This window comes from Mirounga angustirostris, unplaced genomic scaffold, assembly GCF_029215605.1.
Source record: "Mirounga angustirostris isolate CCGP_5_RB_7025 unplaced genomic scaffold, mMirAng1.0.hap1 SCAF_4, whole genome shotgun sequence".
In the NCBI taxonomy this organism is placed as follows: Eukaryota; Metazoa; Chordata; class Mammalia; order Carnivora; family Phocidae; genus Mirounga; species Mirounga angustirostris.
In genome coordinates, this window is record NW_026991712.1 from 89,200,767 (window position 1) to 89,218,771 (window position 18,005).

At 41.7% G+C, this 18,005-nt stretch overlaps 1 pseudogene; it reads left to right on the forward strand.

Annotated features, from left to right (window-relative positions):
* Window positions 1-961: 961 nt before the first annotated feature.
* LOC123840982 (guanine nucleotide-binding protein G(I)/G(S)/G(O) subunit gamma-5-like) lies at window positions 962-1,228 on the forward strand (annotated as a pseudogene).
* The last annotated feature ends 16,777 nt before the right edge of the window (window positions 1,229-18,005 follow it).

Consider the following 18,005-nt stretch of genomic DNA (forward strand, 5'->3'; position numbering starts at 1 on the left):
AAAAAAATACAATTTCTGTGTCTACAAGTAGAAACAAAATTAAATAGCACCAAAAAAAACTTGGAAAAATTACATTTACAACATACATGACCAGCAAAAGGTAATATCCATTATTAATATATTAAAGAAATCCATAAAGAAAAAGATGAGCAATTTAGCCAAAACAAAAAAAAATCATGAATAGGTAATTCACTAATGAATAAATACTAAGACATCAAAAAAATGTTTATCACTAGTAATCAAAGAAGTAAAATAAAAGCAACAAGTTTGCTTATCAGGTTGGCAAACAATGAAATAATAAGAGGAATGGTAATACCTAGCATTGACAAAGGTGTGTGGAAATGAATGCTCCCATACAATGCCTGTGGGAGTTAAAATTGGGACACTCTTTCAGGATGACATGTTGGCACCCATAACTATAATAATAATGATGACAGCCAAGAATTTTGTACTCACTGTGGGCCAGGCCAGGATCTAAGGGCTTACCATGTATTAGGCCACTTGGGTGTCATAGCAATTCAATAAAGGAGGTACTGTTAATATCCACATTCACAAGGAAGGAAACTTGGTCCTGCAAGATCTTCCTTCAAAGGCCATTCAGCTGGCTGGTGGCAGAGCTGGATGACAATCCTAAGTGGTCAGACTCTAGAGCCTGTGTCCTTGCCTGTGGACAAAATGTGATGAATGTGCTGAGATTCAGGGATCCTACTTCTAGGAATTTAGGCTAAGAAAACAATTGGCAGTATTTATAAGCTTATGTATAAGGGTGCTTACCACAAAAATTTTGTAAGAGCAGAGGAAAAGGCAATGTAAATTACCAGCAGTAGAGAAATGATTCACTATACTGAGGTACAACTAGTCATTAAGACATACTGTAGAAATATAAAAATATGTTGTTAAGTGAAAAAAGGTAGGCTTTAAAATAATAAATATGGGCTGCACTGCCTCTCATTCTGGCCCCATGGACCTAAGACACAACCCATCGGCACACCCACAAGCTGGCCTGGCTCTAATGAGTGTCATATCTGGTTCCTTCAGTGTTGCCATTCTGAAGAAAGTCCTTCAACAACTCCTGCTGGAAGCCAAGCTCCACTGGGTGAAGGTTTCCTAGGCAGCTACAGACTTGAAACGATTCTGTCTGCAGAAGGCTTAACATGACTCCCTGCTGACTGGGGTATCTTCAAGTAAGAATCCCTTCAGACCCCAGAAAGCCTGTTACATTTTGTAATGCCACGAATCTTTGGATTGTTTTCTAAACCACTTTTAATGAACCTGTGAATGTTCAAAGGAGAACTAAATTTGAAGCCTGTACAAAAGCTTATCCCTATAACAGGTGCCATACATATAAACTTCTTTTGTCAGTCCTTAACATCTACCTCTCTGAATTTTCATAAATTTCTATTTCACAAGGGTAATTATTTTATTATTTATTTATATAAAATTACATATTTATTATATGACAGCAGCATACAATAAAATACCTACTGTAAATAATAATAAAATAAGGAATTGTATTCTCTAAAGTAACACAAGTATACTTTAGGCCAACAGAATATTTTTATTTTTGATGCATTCTATATTTTACAAATGTTCTAAGTATGCACTGCTTTTATAATAGAAAGTTATATACTTTGTTCATTGTTTCAAAATGACCAAGAAAAACTATTCCTTTTGATTCCCATATATGATATGTCTCCTTTCCTTGGTTGTGATTTTCTATTTCTATTTCATAAAACTTGTAACATAGGTACCCTTTGCTATGGATTTAAGAGCAGCATATTAATAAACAAATAAAATATAGTACAATAAATAATTTTTTGCTAAAGCATTAATGTCAACAGCAGATGGCAGTTTATCACAAACACAAGTTGTGAATTCAGAGTTAATTCATGTGTTCTCCATATGCTTCTCAGACCTTCAAGCACAAGTCCAGGCAGGGATTCAAGAGAACAGGAGGAGTCCCCAGCCCCACTCCAGGGTGAGGAGTGCCAGGGCTCTGGGCCTTTCTCTGCCGAGCATCCTCCCAGCCCCAGAACAGGCACTGTGGAAGGAGCTGGAACATGTGGAGAATGGGGGGGTGGAGTGGAGAGGATGTCTCCTCACAGCTTATGAAAATTGGGCAACTAGCATAGTGTTCTGTCTGACCTCCAGGACCTTGAAAGTCAAGACCACCAGCCTCCCAGTTGAAGGCTGTGGTGGGACAGTCACAAGTGACAGGTCTTCTGAGCTCTCTGATTCATGTGGTACAGTGTTATCCAACTTTCATAGTGTGCTGACCTTTCATTTCTGCCAGGATGTCCCTCGGGGCATGTGGCACTTTATGGCCTAGCAAACATTTGTACACTATCTCACACAATCCTGGGAGCAGGTTGCCTGGTGCCCTGTACTAGGTCCTTGAGGTCCTATTCTCTGCTTCTCCCCAGCATCCAGAACAGCACTTGTCTGTGTGCATGGAGTGGCAATCGACATGGCATCAAATGGACATTCAGGGTAATGTACATGATATATTCTCATGTTAAATGGAGACATCAGTACCTATTTCTCAGGGTTGTTATGGAAATAAAATCAGGTCCTTGTTATAAAACTCTTGTCAAGGCAGCTGTCACATTGTGTAGGGTAATTAAAAGCACAGACATCCTTCAGAAACATTGTAGGTTCCATTCCAGACCACCCCAATAAAGCTAATATTGAAACAAAGCAAGTCAGATGGATTTTTTGGCTTCCCAGTACATATAAAAGTTATGTTGACACTATACGGCAGTTTATTAAGTGTGCAACAGCATTGTGTCTAAAAAAAATGTACATGCCTTAATTTAAAAATACTTTGTTGCTAAAAAATGCTAACCAACATCTGGGCTTTCACCTAGTTGTAAATCTTTTTGCTGGCAGAGGGTCTTGCCTGGATGTTGATGGCTACTGACTGATCCGGGTGGCAGTTGCTGGAAATGGGGGTGGCTGAGGCAAGTTCTTAAAATAAGACTACAATGAAATTGCCCCAACGATTGACTTCCTTTCATGAACAATTTCTCTGTAGCATGGGATGCTGTTTGATAGCATTTTACTCACAGAACTTCTTTCAGAATTGAAAGAAGTCAATCTTCTCAAATCCTGCCACTGCCTTATCAGGTAAATCAATTTAATATTCCAAGTCCTTTGTTGTCATTTCAACAGTCTTCACAGCATCTTCACCAGGAGTACAGTCCATCTCAAAGAACCACTTTCTTTGCTCATCCCTAAGAAACAACTCCTCATCCATTCAAGTTTGATCATGAGATTGCAGAACTTCAGTCACATCTTCAGGTTCCACTTCTAATTCTCATTCTTTTGCTATTTCTACCACACTTGCAGTTACTTCCTCCACTGAAGTCTTGAACCCCTCAAGGTCATCCGTGAGGGTTGGAATCAACTTCTTCCAAACTCCTGTTCATATTGATATTTTGACTTCTTCACATAAATCATGAATGTTCTTAATGGTGAATCCTTTCCAGGTTTCCAACTGACTTTGCCCAGATCCATCAGAGGAATCACTATCTATGGGCAGATATTACTCCTTGATCTACAGGCTGCAGAATGGATGTTGTGTCAGCAGGCATGAAAACAATATTAATATTATTTTATATAACCATCAAAACTCTTGGTGACCAGGAGCATTGTCAATGAGCAGTAATGTTTTCAAAGAAATCTTTTTTTCAGAGCAATAGGTCTCAATAGTGGGCTTAATATATTCAGTAAACTATTTTGTAAACAGATATGCTGTCACAAAAGTTCTATTGTGCCATTTCTAGAGCTTGGGCAGAGTAGATTTCATGTAATTCTTAAGGGCCCTAGGATTTTTGGGATGGTCAATGAGCATTGGCTTCAACTTAAAGTCATCAGCTATATTAGCCTCTAACAAGAGAGTCAGCTTGTCCTTTGAAGCTTTGAAGCCAGGCACTGACTTCAGCTTTGCAGCTATGAAAGTTCTAGATGGCATCTTCTTTTGATATAAAGCTGTTTCATCTACATTGAAAACTTGTTATTTAGTGTAGCTACCATCATTAATGATCTTAGCTAGATTGTCTGAATAACTTTGCAGCTTTGACATCAGCCGTTATGGAAATGGCTTCTTTCCTTAAATCTCATGAACCAATTCTGCCAACTTCAAACTCTTCTGCAGCTTCCTCACCTCTCTCAGCCTTCACAGGAATGAATAGAGTTAGGGCTTTGCTCTGGATCAGGCTTTGGTTTAAGGGAGTATTATGGCTGGTTTGATCTATCCAGACCACATCCATATCAGCAAATAGGCTGTTTTGCTTTTTTATCATTTGTGTGTTCACTGGAGTAGCACTTTTAGTTTCCTTCAAGAACTTTTCCTTTGCATTTACAATTTGGCTAACTGAATCCAGAGACTTAGCTTTTGGCCTATTTTGGCTTTTGACATGCCTTCCTTACTGAGTTCAGTCATTTCTAGTTTTTGATTTAAAGTAAGAGTCAGGTGACTCTTCCTTTCCTTTAAACACTTAGGAGCCATTGTAGGATTATTAATTGGGCTAACTTTAATATTGTTGTGTCTCAAGGAATATTGAGTTCCAAGGAGAGGGAGAGAGGCAGGGGGAAGGCTTGTCAGTGGAGCACACACACAAGTCAGAACACATACAATACTGTGATTAAGTTTGCCATCTTATATGGAAGCGGTGTGTGGTGTCCCAAGACAACTATAATAGTAACATGAAAGATCACTGACCATGGATCACCATAACAAATGTAATAATGATGAAAAAGTTTGAAATATGTGAAAAGTTTGAAAAATGTGACAGAGAGACATGAATTGAGCAAATACTGTTGGGAAAATGGTACCAATAAATTTATTCTATGCAGGGTTGCCACAAACCTTCAATTTATTAAAACTACAATATCTGAAAAGCATAATAAAGCACAGTGCAATAAAATGAGGTATGCCTGTATCTGAAGAACCAAAGAACTAAAACATGAAAGGCATCCCAATTTCCTGAACTCAGAGGTGAGACTGCCTACAGAGTTGCCAAGACCCAGGGTCCTGATGCAGCAGAAAGCCTTGCAGGTCAGGGTGGGGCTGTACCCCATTTCACCATAGCCCCCTCCACCCACATATTCTTACAGCTGAGCACTTAAGAAATCCCTTTCCCTTGTCACCAAAACATTGCAGAAGAAAGGTACCACCTGAGGGGCCATGTTGCCAAACTGCTCTGCTGAGCTCTGTTGGCAGAGTCAGGCATGTCCTGGGAGCAGTTTTTCCAGAAACGATAATGGATTTGTGCTGATCCAGTCATTCGCTTGTGATGAAAGTCACAGGGCCCTTGCCAACCCTGGAGGTCTTATCTACTGCCTCTACCCTGGGAGGAGGGAACCACCTGGAGAACATGTAGCTCTTTGGGTCTCCCACACCTCTCTTCCTCAGCAGGACACCTGGACATCTCCTCACACACCAGACGGCACCCTGTGGGGCCACTTTACCATGGAATGAGTCATCTCTGGGTACTGCTGCTTTCTGCAGCTACACAGAGTTATGCTCCAATCTGGAACTCAGCATAATTAACTCTGCACTCACTTCCCTGTGGGGATGCTCTTGGCAGCAAAGGAATACTGGGTTGTGCCAAATGAACACTGGCACTCACATACTATGGGATTTGAAGCCACTTCCTTGACTTCCCTGAGCCTTCATTTACTCAGCTGCAGGATGGGAGTAATAATGATGCCAAAATCACAAGTTATTTTGAAGATTAAATGAAACAACTCTGTGATTACTGATCAGGGCAAAGGTATTTGGTGATTTATTTGTTTGTTCCACATGAAATTGTCAGACAGACCAATGTAGTCCGTCAAACTCAGTCATGGTTATAAGATCTACCTTACAACATTTCCAGCCCCTGCCTGGACCCCATTCCCACTGTGCTCTCTCTCCCCCATAAGCCCACTCCCACCTCAAGGCAGCTCAGTTTTTCCTCAGGGTGACACTATTTGAAGAAACACCTTGTACAGTTAAGATCTAATCATGCTTCTTTCCTTTCTAAAAAATCTTCAGTGGCTGCCCATATGCTTTAAAAGTAAAAACCCCTTACCATGGCTTTCAGACCCCTTCATGATGCCTCCCCCCCCCCGCAACATGTGCAACGCACCACAGAGCCGTCCCTCCCAGACCCTACAGTGGCCTGCACATTCCCTGCTGTGCTATACCCAGGACTTCACACATGCTTCTCCCTCTGCCTCAAATTCCTGCCCACCCTTTTGTCCTTATGACATATTCTGAAGGTTCCTAGGGCCAGGAAGACCACACCACACTTTATAAGTGCCTCTAGAGTGTGTCCCTGTGTATAACTCCAAGGTGTGAACATTCATCAACATGTCTGTCCTTCGGACTACCATTAAACCCTGGAGGGCAGGGGCTATGTCTTCTTCAGCTTGATATCCCCAGCTCCTACCCCAGAGTAGTGCTCAGTGCATCTATGGATGCCATTCTTTCCAGAAGGGAATTCTTTTTGTAGTCTGCTTCCAATTCTCCAGCATCTCAAGCCAGCCCACCTGTCCTCCTCAAAGGCCAGGTACAGGCCCCTATTACTCTCTCTTAGGCATACAGCACAACTCAGCTCCCTACCTACTGGCACCCATCACAAATGAGAACTTATGTGCATCCACATTTACGTTTAACTATATGCGCATATATCTTATCTGTGGGCAGAAACGAGGGTGCTAATTATGGCAACTTTCTCAAACTTTAAGAATGTGGTTTGTGGTGGGCACCTGGGTGGCTCAGTTGGTTAAGCGACTGCCTTCAGCTCAGGTCATGATCCCAGGGTCCTGGGATCGAGTCCCGCATCAGGCTCCCTGCTCTGCAGGGAGCCTGCTTCTCCCTCTTCCACTCCCCCTGCTTGTGTTCCCTCTCTCGCTGTGTCTCTCTCTGTCAAATAAATAAATAAAATCTTAAAAAAAAAAAGAATGTGGTTTGTGGCTATGGAAAAGAATAAAAGACATTGGCCAACCAATGATATGAAACCAGTTTCATATCATCTTGTTAAGACAAATGAAATGAACTTCCGGAGATAAGCTTTATCACAATCTCAGGGTAGTAAGGGTAATGGTAGTAACAATAATTCTATAGCTTATTAATCACCAATTGACCCTAGAATAATGCTAACACTGATTGAATGTTTTCTGTATGTTGAACAGAGTATTAAGAAACTTAATATGGACTGATTCAATTTTCACACCTATACAAAGGATTCACCACTTACAGTTGTGTGACCTTGAATAATTTTGCCTCCATTTCCTCATGAGTAAAGTGGGGATAGTCATGGCACCTACATCATAGTAATTAAATGAATTATTGTATATAAATGCTTAGCAAGTATCCCCAAAATGTGCTCCCCTCTCCCTCAAAGTTAATCTGAACCTAAGGTTATTAGTCCTAACCACTAGGTCTACTACTTTAGAGCTGCTATATGGCTCAGGCTGCCCAAGGAGTAAGAACTAAAACCAACAGGTGGAAGAAACAGAAAGGCAGATATCTACTCATTATATTTTCCTTTAAAAAGCCTTTAAAATGATAAACACAACAATTTTACATCCTCTCTACCTTTGAGAAACTATTGTTCATGTGTATACGGAAGCATATATAAAAATATGCATGGAAATCTTATTTGTAAGAGTGAAAATCAAAGCAATCTATGGCCATCAATTTAGAAATGGCTAAAGAGACTGTGGGAGAACCAATACATTGCCAAGGAATAGTGACAATCAACAATGTGACTTTATGCCTTTCTACAGTATGTGCAGGGTGCTGATCTAAGTGCTTACATAAATTAACTCATTTAATCCACACATGAACCTAAGGGATATAGGTATACTATAATCCCAACTAATAAAGGAGAAGACTGAAGCTAAGGGAGGGTCAAAAACTTAGATCATGCAAATAACAAGTGACAAAGTTGTGATTTGAATCTATGCAGTCTGGCTGCAGAGTCTATCCTCTTCCCTATTCTACTAATCTATTGTTGATGAAAAAAGCAAGGGGCAAACAGACACAAAAAGTATGTGTACACAGAAATGTATACACAATATAACACTACATTGTTCCTAAATATGTACATAAAGGCAAGGAAATGACCTACCAAAAAAAAAAATCATACTGAATTATAACACTGGTTGCCTATGCAAGGCAACAAGATTTAAGCACAAGGATTGGGAATGGTGACCAGAAAAAATTTTACCTTGCTCTAAAATGGCTTAACTTTTGATCAGACAATGTATTTCAGTATTGTAGAATGATTAGAAACTTATAAAATAAAAATGGCTAGAAGGAATCAGCTACTTCAAATTAATTGGGTTCCCTAATCTTAAAAGGATTGATTATCTACAGCTTAGATGGCCATTCTTAAGGAATTCTTTGGAAGGGGTCGAAGCATCAACGAGTGAGTGGGCTACAAGGCCACCTACTGGCCCACTCCAGCTTGTTGTCATCTTAGGCAAATAAACTCAACGTGCTGCAAGTTATTCATCATCCTTTATCATCAAACTTCTCACCCTTCTTGTCTGCCTTAGCTCCATGAAACACATTGCTTATATTCACGCAAATGTAATTCTAATTCCTTTTAATTTCTGTCCACTTTTCTAACTCTACTCCTTTACCCATCCTAAGTAACTTTATTCTTCTACAGCCCTTTAATCACTCAAAGATGACTATTCATCAACCCCCAAGTTTTCTCTTCCCCATGCTAGTTGTAACGGTGGTGGTGAAAACAAGTAGTGATGGTGATGGTGGTGGTAACGGTGGTAAGGGTGAGAATGAGTCATGGTAGCAGTAGCAGTGGTAACAGTGGTGGTGGTGGACATAGTGGAGATGGTAACTGATGGTGGTGACGGTGGTAGCAATGATGGTGGTGGTGGTGACAGTGGTGACGGTGGTGGCGGTGATGGTGGTTGAGATGACGGTGGTGGTGATGGTGGTGGAGATGGCAGTGATGGCGGTGATGGCAGTGACAGTGGTGGTGGTGATGGTGGTCAAAGTGATGGTAGTGATAGTAATGGGAAAGATGGTGGAGGTGATGGTGGTGATGACAGTGGTAATTGTGCTAAAGGCAGTGGATATGGTAGTGGTTGTGGCCGTGGGGATGGTATAAGTGGTGATGGAAGGGATGACAGAAGTGATAAAAGTGGTGGAGGTGAGGGTGGTGAGAGTGAGCAGAGGTGGCAGTGGTAGTCACGGAGATAGCGGTAATGACAATGCTGTTGAAGCCGATGATAACGTATGGTGTTTGGCCCTTGATGTGGTATTGAAAGACATGACAATATAGGCACAGTGGCAATGGCACTGAAGATGATAAAATAGAGATGTTGATTTCAAACTAGGCACAAAGCAAAAAGCACCTCTAGATGGAGGAATGATCACTGGCTACTAAGACCAAAGTCCCTCCCCACTTCACTGCTGCCATTTGGCAGGACAAGCAGAGGGGAAAGCACATGGACTGCAGTGAGAGCAGCAGCCTGGGCGGTCTGCAGGATAGTGCTTTCTCCTTTCAGCCACAGTAGTTTGTTCTGGATCTCAACCTTCCATGTCCACTTCATTTTGGGTTTGTCCGGAATGGCAATTTCTGTGTGCATTTGACAGAAAGAAAAATGGGAAGAGAGTAGAAAGTAAGGTAAGCCCACCAAGGCAGTTTCTTCAGGTCTCTCTTAGCCCACCCTGGGCTAACCATGGCCAGACCTGTCAGAGCCTGGCCCTACTAGTTGCCATTCCTATGGGGAGAGGTCAACAGGTAGGGGTGTGAGGCCACATTCCGGTGGTGGTGGCAAGGCCCCACTGGCCACACCTGGCTCAACACCCCCACAGACACAGAGTCCTGCTGAGAGACATTTGGCCTGTTCTGCCACAGACAGCAAGGTAAGCAATTAGGTTCAGGAATCAGAACACTATTTTAAAGAAAAACAAATTGCTGTGCTTATAACATCCTGTGTAAACAGAGTAACCACAATAGCCATGGCATCTCGAACTCAGTGGCATTTCTGAGACTCATTCCAGCAAAGGCAACAAGTAAGTTGGACTCAATTCAAGTTAATTCTATCTCCATCAGCCAAGAGTTTGGCTAAAGCATCTCCATTGTCTCACATTTGATTTCCTGGGGGATCAGGCACAATAGGCAGCAATTACCATCACCCTGCTCTCACCTCTTTTTGGGGGTCTTCCTCTGAAATTACTGGCTTTGCAAGATCAGACACTTACTCAGCAAGGCTCAGGGATAAGTGTGGCATCCATACATCCTGTCTGTAGCCAAGCCTTAAATGGTGATGATAATGGATGGTGATGGTAGTGGCATCACTAAAGACTCCCAACCAGGACTGAGTGACCTACTCACCATGACATGTTTATCTTCCAATGAAATAGCATCCTTCTAGAGCCACAAATGCCATGCATCTCCTAAAATCATTACTCTTTTCCCCTTCTTCCTCTTTTTCTCTCAAATGTCTGCTTACCTGCTCCCTCCTGGGTACAATCACCTTGTTTATGATATTTTCCCATATCTATAGGACACCACAGACACTGGGCTAAGTACTACAGGTGAATGATCAGCAAGTTTCAGTTCTACCCTCAAGTTCTTAGCACTGCAAGGGAGACAGACATTAACACATAATGTAAACACAGTATGGCAACTGGTTTTTAAAAATATAATAAGCGCAGGGCGCCTGGGTGGCTCAGTCGGTTAAGCGTCTGCCTTCGGCTCAGGTCATGATCTCAGGGTCCTGGGATCGAGCCCCGCATCGGGCTCCCTGCTCTGCGGGAAGCCTGCTTCTCCCTCTCCCCCTCCCCCTGCTTGTGTTCCCTCTCTCGCTGTGTCTCTCTCTGTCAAATAAATAAATAAAATCTTTAAAAATATATATAATAAGCTCAGATCATTTTAGGGGCTCAGAAAGGGGGCACATAACCTAGTGTTGGAAGAGCCCTCTTGGATTGCATAATATCTGACTTGGCTGAGAACCTCCTTTCCATCCAGCGCAAAGCAAGTTTGACTTGGAGTCCCAAAGCCTGGACATCCCCTGCTGAAAAGAGTCACAATAATGTCCCCCATTCCATCATGGAAGCTTAATAAGTTACCTTTAATTCCAGCTTCTAAAGGTCCTCAATTTTCCAGGTTCCTTAGAAGTCTTGGTCCAGAAGGGGATTTCTGTGTGTATGATTTGTCCCTGTCTAAAACAATGGGTGACAATTAGCTCTCAGAAAACATTCGCTGATCCTGATGTGGATGCTGACTTGTATCCCACAGGATAACAGAATTTGAAGAGCATGGGCTTTGCAGTCAGACAGACCTGCCTGTAATTCTGGCTCAGTTACTTTTGAACGTGTGACCTTAGACAATTTTTTTATGCTCCTCAGACCACACTTTTGTCATCTATAAAATGTCGGTAATAGTCTCACAGTATGTGGTAATGTTTATTTTTTCTTTTTTATTATTTAAATTCAGTTAGCCAATATATAGTACATCATTAGTTTTAGATGTAATGTTCAATGATTCATCAGTTGTGTATAACACCCAGTGCTCATCACATCACGTGCCCACCTCAATGCCCCACAACCCAGTTACCCCATCCCCCCACCCACCTCCCCTTCTGCAACCCTCAGTTTGTTTTCCGGAGTCCAGAGTCTCTCATGGTTTGTCTCCCTTCCCCTGTTGGTCCTCTGAGCTGTTTCTTATATTCCACGTCTGAGTAAAACCATATGATAATTGTCTTTCTCTGCTTGACTTATTTCACTTAGCAGAATACCCTCCAGCTCCACCCATGTCAATGTAAATGGTAGGTATTCATTCTTTCTGATGGCTGAGTAATATTCCATTGTATATATGAATGTGGTAAGGTTTAAACGAAGAAACACTAGAATATTTAACATAGTGCTTGTCACATAGTAAGTGCTCAACAAATGGTAGTTTCAACATTGGTAATAATAGTATTAGTGAATGAGTGACTCAGAGAAGAACATGGGAGAAAACTGGACAAAAAGGATAAGGCCAGCCAGCCACCCAACCCAACATTAACCATAGGGAATGCAACCTCACTGGAGAAAATCTGCCCTGGAAAGATTTCCCCTGATCACATCTCCACCCTCAATCCCTCAATGACACCTGACATTTTACCATAAGAGCTTCATCCTTTCAACTATAATTCTGACCCTTACAAACTGTGTGCCCCCTAGATGGAGACTTACTTTGAACTACTATCAGATGCCTACACTCTAGTTTAAATGGATTGTACAATCTTTCCTTGAGTTTGACACTTAATCCAACATCTAATATCTTCCAATAGGTTTTCCAAATAATAGACCTTGTTTCATCCTCACAACACCCTCAAAACATAGGCAGACCAAAGCCATTTTGCACCTAGAGATGTAGGTTCAAAAAGGTTAAGTAATGTACTTTTGGTCCCATGGCTAGCAAGTGGTGGAACCAGGATTCCACTCCATGTCTCCTGACACCTGTTCAGTCACCAAAGACTTGCTACAATGCGAGACCATTTCAGATAATGACCTGGGTACAGAATGGAAGAGGCTGGGGGCTCCAAAGGAAAGAGTAGGGCTCAGAGGACACACTGCCTGTTCAGGGTGACTCCAGCCTGCCCCTGAAGGTAGTGCTCTGGGTCAGCTCCTGAGTCTTGGTGTCCCCCAGGTCCATGCTGTTTTAGCAGGACAGAGTTGGGCCTGCCCTCACAATGGAACCTTTTCCCACTCTCCGCTGAACCTGAGGCCAAACTCCTACGCCACAGTCTGTATTTCCCAGGAAGATGTTTGGAACCCTCCAAAGGAAAATAGCAGGGCCCATGTTGTAATCTAGGGCTTCCAAACCCTCAGTAATTCACATTCCTCCTTCACAGTTTTTCCCGTATCCATGTATTATTAATACTGTATTAATCCCTGTATTATTAATGCTTTTCTCTAGATCCACTCACTATTTTTACTTAGCCAAATTTATTTTAAAAGGTATATTACCACAGTATTACTTTCTTTTACCTTATCCTAAGCAATAATATCCATAAAAATCATAAATCTGAAGTGCTTGTTCCAATACACATTAAAAGTAGTTGTAAAGTATAGATAAATATTTCTAGAAAATATTTCAAAATTTATAAAACTATAACCTTTGCATTCTATTCATGGCATGAAGAGACGATTAAGTAAAGTTTTACTTTGACAATTTATCCAAATTAGCAAATGAAGGAAAATATTAAACTAGGGATGCCTGGGTGGCTCAGTCATTAAGAGTCTGCCTTCAGCTCAGGTCATGGTCCCAGGGTCCTGGGATCGATCGAGCCCTGCATCAGGCTCCCTGTTCAGTGGGAAGCCTGTTCTCCCTCTCCTGCTCCCGCTCTCCCTGCTTGTGTTCCCTCTCTCGCTGTGTCTCTCTCTGTCAAAAAAATAAATAAAATCTTAAAAAAAAAACTTAAAAAAAGAAAATATTAAACCAATTAAGATCTTCTGAAGATCAAAAATTAACATTTTTTGCGCTTTTTTTTTTTTCCCCACTGAGCCAGCCAGAGGCCACAAGGTATTTTTTTCTTTTTTCTTTTTAAGTAATCTTTATACCCATCGTGGGGCTCAAACTCACAACCCTGAGATCAAGGGTCCATGCTCCACCCACTGAGCCAGCCAGGTGTCCCAAAAGTAACATTTTAATAATATTTTATCCATTCCTTTTGCAAATTATCACCCAGTTACATATTTACATATGTTTTCTACCTCCATCCACAATCTCAAACATGAACAAGCCATTTTCATTTTTTTAAAGGGACAGATGTAGAGGAATCTCTTTCTTTTTCTCTTCATTCTCAAATGCTCAAATAAGTGATTATATTCCCCAATTCTGTTTCCTAATCTTTTCTCCTCAATTAGAAATGTTCAAACCATGGTCCAGTGTTGAAATTTGGTTCTCTCATATACTAACCCAATAATTGTGAGGTTGATATTACTCTATACCTTACTTTAAGGTAAGGTCGAATGACTTGTCCCAGATTCCAAGACAATTTAAGGGAATAACTCAGGAATCGAATACATGGCCTAGCACAAACATCAATAGTTTTGTAAGCATGGGGAGGAAAGTAGTACATAGCTATTACAATAAGGAATGTTTGTGATTCATCAGCACACCTCATTTTATGTAACTCCTCTATAACCTATATAGGATCCATCAGGGATTATGAGGAGTAAAATATCTTAATTAATCATGGAGAGCAATTAAATACCATGAATAATTTAATCAGATATTAATATCAATCATATTGAAACAATTCAGAAACCTTCTAAAAACCTTCAGAAAACTTCTAAAATGATGTAATGTCTGATTATCTCCTTCTCTGGGGGTCAAATGGGTCTTATAACTTCATGCAGTTGCCAGAATGAGATCAGAGAACCCAAATTTGGGAAGGGAGAGAAAGTCAGGATTTGGGCCAGACTCAAGCTAGTAGTGTTACAAAACCTGCAACATATTCTCCTGCACTTCCTACCTTCCTTTTCTTTCTCTCTCCCTCTGTTCTCCACTTCATTCTTTCCTTTTTTCTTTCCTTTTAATAAATCCTGACTCAGTGCCTGGTGTGTCTATAGGCTCCTGGTTTACTAAGAGCTGCAAATGCCATCCTTGCTCTCCAGGGGCAAACAATCTTGTCAGGGAAGTGAAAATAGGACAGAGACTTAATACGTTCCCCATCCAGGCTAAAACACAATATCCAGGCCATTGACAATTCTGGATGTGGGCAGATGTGGAGTACATTATTCATTCCTCCATTCTACCAGCATCTACTATAGGCTATGCCAGGCATGTCTGGATGCTTGAGATACAGGACAGTAAACAAGACCCAGCTCCCCTGCAAGGAGCTCCCAGTCTTGGGGGGCAGGGGGTGGGCAGGATTACCATGCTGCAGATAAGGTGCTCTCTCAATCAGATGGGTTGTTGAGCAAGGTTTCCTAGAGGGGTGATGTCTGATAGGATATTAAAAGAAAAATAAGAGTTAGACAAATCAAGGAAAGGGGAAATTAACAGATGCAGGGAAAAAACAGGAAAATATACAAAACCATTAAACACAGCCAACTCAGTTGGGGAGAGAGTCATTGAGTTTGTCTAGAGCAAAATGCTTCTATTGGAGAACAGTCAGATGTGGGCAGTACTGAACCACAAAAGGCCCTTTGGACTAAAAAATCTGGGCTGCATCCCGATGTGGGGACACTGAAGACTTTTAACTGAAGAATGACCTAATTGGGGCAAATCTACTACGATGTCTAGAGACACAAGTCATGGAAAATGATGTGGGCCAGTTCCACACACAATACAGTTACGGTGGAGACCGAGGGCTGTTTGACAGCAATTCCAGGGCCAGGATTCTCAGGAGAGAGGGAACAGGTTCTGTGAAAAAGAGTCTGACATGAGGAGCAATACTGAAGTTTGTGGAAAGGAGACAGACACACATATATACAGACATATATACACACATCACACACACACACATGCACACATAACATGTACATGTGGACATGTGTATACACACCACACAGACACACTGACATGTACACACATCACACATGTCTACACACAGAGACATGTATAAGCATATAACATGTGCATGCAGATATGTGTACATACATCACACATGGACACATACACATCCCACATGTGTACACACATCATACGTGCACACCAAGCCACATACACATGAAGGTAATATGAGAGCCAAAGCCCAAACCTGGAGAAACCTATCTACAGTTTTCACTATTTCCCAATCCCAACTCAAAACCCCTCTTCCAAGGAGGCTTATCCTGTGGCTTCTTTTCTCTACATCCTCTTGTCCCTCAGGTGCTTGGCTACCATTGCACTCAAGCATCCTAAGTGATTTGTCTTCCAAATGCCCCACTAAACTGCTGACTCCTTCTCTGCCTTGTCCCCCTACTGTCTCCCACACACACTAAAACGTTTGCAACACATGGATGGAGATAAAGGGTATAATGCTAAGTGAAATAAGTCAGTCAGGGAAAGACAAATACCACATGATTTCACTCACAGGTGGAATTTAAGAAACAAAACAAACGAACAAAGGAAAAAAAAAAAAAAGAGTGAGACAGAGAAGCCAAGAAACAGAATCTTAACAATAGAGAACAAACCGATGGTTACCAGTGGGGAAGTGGGTGGGGGATGGGTGAAATAGGTGATGGGGATTAAGAAGTGCACTTGTGATGAGCACTGGGTATTGTATGGAAGTGCTGAATCACTATGTACATCTGAAACTAATATTACACTTTATGTTAACTAACTGGAATTAAAATTTTTTTTTTCACATTTCCAAGGGTATCCTGGCCCTGCGAGGAGAAGATGGAGACAAAATGAAAACGCCATTTGAGGGAAAGAAATGATTCTATGGAGTTGGAGTCAAAAGGAATTGAGGCACTAGGTTCTACACAAAGAGAGGGGTGATGAGAAGTTTAAAGAATTGGGGGTTGGTCCTCATGCAATTAACTTTTCTCCTCACCTACTATGTAGCTACTCTGTGCATATAAAGGAAGATTAAATTCCCTGCCGGCAGTCTATCAGGGAGACACTCAAGACCCAACAAAATTCATCAATGAGTTCTCAAGGGTACAGAGGGTACAGGGCAGCTGGAAGATAAGGAGTGGGCAAAGGAGACAGCCACTAAAGCTAATGGTTAAAGAGACTGTGGAGGGACATGTGAATATGTGCATGATAACAATGTCACATGGAAAATCGGCACCCAAAATAGAAACTTTATAGGAAAGTATAAAGAAGGGAAAAAAAAGACCAAGATAAAAATACTCACCAAAACTTAAACACCAGTTGTATATAAATACTGGAATTATACATAACTTTTTTCTCTGCTTTTCTTTTTTTTTTTTCTTTTCAAAGATTTTATCTATTTATTTGAAAAATAGCAAGAGAGAGCATGAGCAAGGGTGGGGGAGAGGGAGAACCAGGCTCTCCACTGAGCAGGGAGCCTGATGTGGGGCTTGATACCAGGACCCTGAGATCATGACCTGAGCCAAAGGCAGATGCTTAACTGACCGAGCCACCCAGGCACCCCTCTGCTTTGCTTTTCAAGTTATTCATGGCAAGGTTACTTGGGGTTTGTTTGATTTGTTTTTCATTGCATTTTATAGCAAAATGACTTACTAGAGGGTAAGGGACTAGTTCTACCACCAGGGGATTCTCTGCATGAACATTCAGGAGCCAAAATCATCCTTTTTCTGAGACCCAAAATGATATATGTTAATCACAGAAGGATCTAGTATTTTTATCTTGATCTTTTTTTTCCCCTTTTCCCAACTCGGCCTGCCCACATGCCTTTCTTAATCCCCAGCAATTACATCCACCCTGGGTAACTCTGCAAAGATTACTCATAGCATAGGCCAACTTTCCTCACCCAGCCCTCCTGCTAAATCCCTCCCTCCTCCTCCACAGCAAGCTCAGGTGGGGGAAATGTTCTTGTGGAAGAAAAGTTCCCGAAATGCCTCTCACCAGAGCCCAAGGCTAGCACACAGGGAAGTATGAGAGCTTCAAGGCTCTTTGCCCAGGGACCACTGATTCTTGTCATCCCACCTAAGTTTCTTCCCTGTCAATGCTTCTGACCCTCATTTCTCCCTCTTCTCTGGCCAGAGGGGGGCCCTGGGAAAGAGGTGCTCTGGGAAGGAGCCAAAAGGAAAACCAGTCAGAAGTCAGACTGGCTTTATAGGTGGAGAAATTGAGGTTGAGGGAGGACAATGCCTTACCTAAGCTCACAGGTTTAGATCATAGAACTCCCAAGACCCCAAAACCTCAGAAGAGGAAAGATTCTAATCCCTACCCTTCAGAACAGACTAGACTGGCAAAACCCAGAAGTGCCCCTAGTGCTGTTTTAGGCCTCTCTAGAAAGCTCTAGGAAGGTATGATCCAAAGGATATTCTGAAAAATAAGAAGCAGGAGATGATCAGGGAATCAGGCACCTTGGATGAAAGATGGGGGATGGCAGGGGAAAAC